Raw genomic sequence first — 3,099 nt, 5'->3', positions numbered from 1 at the left:
CCCTGGCGTTCAGCTGAGGCTAGGAGGCTGAGGTGCGTGGCCTCCCAGGAGGCAGGCAGGAACATCAGCTTCCCTGGCCAGTGGTCCCTCTGCTTCTGGGGGCACCGGGTGGGTCACGCAGAGACCTCTGGTGCTACAAGAACACGCGAGTCTAGCACGTAACACACAAAACAACTTTATTGACCTTTAACCAGCAAAGGGGAAATTGAGACCAAAGGCACGATCCTTCCCCTTGGAAGGCAGCCTTCTTCAGGATTGGTTCTGGGAGTGGGGGGGGGGGTTCCTTCTGACTCCGGGTGGGGTCGTATTTTCTGGCTGTTTGGGACCCTGAAAGGCAGTTACTAATTTTGACAGAAGGGGTCCCAGCCTGTCGGGTTCAGCCCGACCTGGAGCAGGGCCCCAGCATCTTCTGCTCGGCCTCACAGCTCTGCCACGTGGGGTCAGGAGGCTGCTTGGGGCCTGGCATCTGATTGTTCCTGCCTCCTTATGTGTGCAAGGGTGGGGCTTTTCCGCCCACCCCTGCCACCCCTCGGTGGGGTGGCCTGTGGCTCCCAGAGCTCCCTCACGTCACCGAGGTGGCCTTGTGGGGCACGTCCAGGCCCCAGGGGGCCAGATGCAGCTCCGAGAGGGCTCGCTTTGCCTTGGGACAGAATTCGGGGCACTTTGTTCCTCCACTCCTCGTCCTGGCTGTGGTAGGGGTCATGGTGTCCCTGCCCTCTTGGGGCCTGTGGTCAGGCCAGTCCCCACTGGGTCAGGGGCTTGTGCCCTGTGAGGGTGGCAGTGTCCTCCAGGAAGGGCAGCATGAAGAGGCAGGGTGCATAGCTAGCTCCCCGAGACTTCGGGAATCACCGCTCCTTCTGGAGGCCTCTGAGCGTCCAGCTTCCCTGTGGACTCGGAAGTCGGGGTAGTGGAGACGTGTGGGGCCCTGGGGCTGCTCCTGGGGCGCTGTGCTGGCTCTGCCTTGGCCGTGCTGCTCGCTGTCCTGGGAGGGGCACTGGCCACAGGTTTCGCGGGGCAGGGGTTTGTCCTGAGCCCTGTGGCTGCATCTGCAGAGGGCTGGGTGGAGCCTTTGTCGGGGGCCTCAATGGGGTTGCAGGGCCAGGCCTGTGTGGCCCTGGGGGTGGCCTCAGAAGGGGCTGAATGGCAAGGGACCCAGCGTTCTGGCTCACAGCTGATGTCTGGGGGCGGCTTGCCCTTAGCCTTGTGGTTCACTGGGAGGTTGGGGAGGGAAGTCCATCGCCATGGCTGCAGCCAATCCTGAGGGCTGTCCTGGGCTGGGGACAGGCAGGCCAGACTGGAAGCCTCCCAGGTGGCCAGAGGCAAGCCTGTGAACGTGGCCCCCTCGTGCGGCTGCTCCTTGGCCTTTGGAATGACCTGGCCGGGTGAGGGTTCAGGCTGCTCGTGCTGGGCAGGTAGGCCAGGGAGGGCCGGCTGGTCCTCTCCGGGGAGCGTGTCCATGCTAGGAGAGGTGAGAGGCCTGGATGCCGGGGACGCTTGCTCCAGGCCCAGGGGCCTCGTGGGGAACCCCTTGGGTGTCACTGCAAGTGGGCACATTTGTCAGCGTGTCCTCCTGGCCTGTGGAGGTGCGGCCCATGGGGCCCTGTGTGGCCGCCCTATCCTGACACAGCGCCACCTCCAGGCTGCTGACCTCTAGCATCTGCAGGGCCTGCCCTCTGCCCAGCCCTGGCCTAGTGGCCGAATCTTGGAACAGAAGAGGAGATGGACAGGGATGGGGAGGAAGGCCCGGGGTCTAGAGGGTGAGTCGGGAGGAGACCCCTGCTGAGCCCACCTGTGGGGGCAGGTCACACTTCATCCTGCGCAGCTCGGCCATCGAGGCCTGCAGCTGCCTAAGCACCACGTTGTCCTCCAGGGCCCAGGGCTGGGACAGCGTGTCCTGCAGAAATTCCCACAGGCCCTCCAGGGGCAGCTTCAGGAAGCATTCTAGGGGTGGGGGTGCCATCAGGCCAGCAGGGGCCCTGGTGGGCAGTCTCAGCCCCCGACCCTGGAGTACCTGCTGTGGGCAGTGGCTGGGTCCTGCTGTGCACCACCACTGGGGCTCTAGCTGTGCGCAGGGAAGCCTCAGGCAGGGCCATGGCAAAAGGCGGCCCCGTCCTGCTGCCTCTCCAGAGGATGCCCTGCCCAGCTTGCCTGCCGGCCTGCCCTCTCACCCGCCTGCGTGGCCTTGGTCTCCACACTTGGATGACTCACTTTTGTGCACTGTGAGGACAGTGTGGGTCATGGCCATGAGCACATGCTCACTGTCCAGGATGTAAGTGTCCCAGAGCTTCAGGGGGAGGGTCTGTGGGGACAGCAGGCTCCTGAGCAGGGCACAGTGGAGGTGTCAGCACAGGTAAGGACACCCTCCTGCCTCTGGTCCCTACAGTCCCTGCCCCACCCAGGCTGCATCACACAGGGTTCTGTAGCTCCTTATCTGGGTGGACCCATCCTGGGGGTTGCGGCTGCTGGACGAGGGTGCCCCCAGAAAGGCCCTCAGGAGGGGCCTGGCTTGTCTGGGGATGGGCTCAGCCTCCCTGGGCAGCCTTACCCGGTCAGTGAAGCACTGGAGGAACCACTTGGTGGTGTGGATGCCAGTGGACATCTGTTCCTTGTCCTGATGGGGGACTCGACTGCTCAGGGCCTGCCTGGTCAGCCGAAGCCTCCCTTCTGTGGGCCGCCTGGCCCCCCAAGGAGAAGGAAAGTGAAACCTGCAGGGGTGGGCCCCCCACCCTGCCAGGGGGACCACATCTCTGGGGGGACGCTGCTACTCACCATGTGCCGCTTCAGCTTGGGGAGGGCTCTGCCAAGAATGTGCTCGTGATGAGCCTGGAATCTCAGCAGTTTTGGGGATCCCGGGATAAAGAAGCCTGAGAGCCCCCCGGCCCCCACATGTCAGAGTCCCTCCCAGTGAGGTGAGAACTGTGGGTGCCTCAGGAGCCCAAGCCTCTCCCCGCAGTGACCCCGCCTTGCCCACGGCCCTCCCGAGCCCGGGCTGGACATGGTCTGCCCAGACAGCAGGCCTGCCTTTGGTGTCTGGGGCAGAGGACCTGCTCCCAGAGTCTCAGCTTGGCTGCCGCTCACCCTGTACTGAGGGCCTAGCAG

Source organism: Camelus bactrianus, chromosome 10 (genome assembly GCF_048773025.1).
Source record: "Camelus bactrianus isolate YW-2024 breed Bactrian camel chromosome 10, ASM4877302v1, whole genome shotgun sequence".
Lineage (NCBI taxonomy): Eukaryota > Metazoa > Chordata > Mammalia > Artiodactyla > Camelidae > Camelus > Camelus bactrianus.
The sequence above is the reverse complement of the archived record's forward strand: the minus strand, read 5'-3'. Positions refer to the sequence as shown.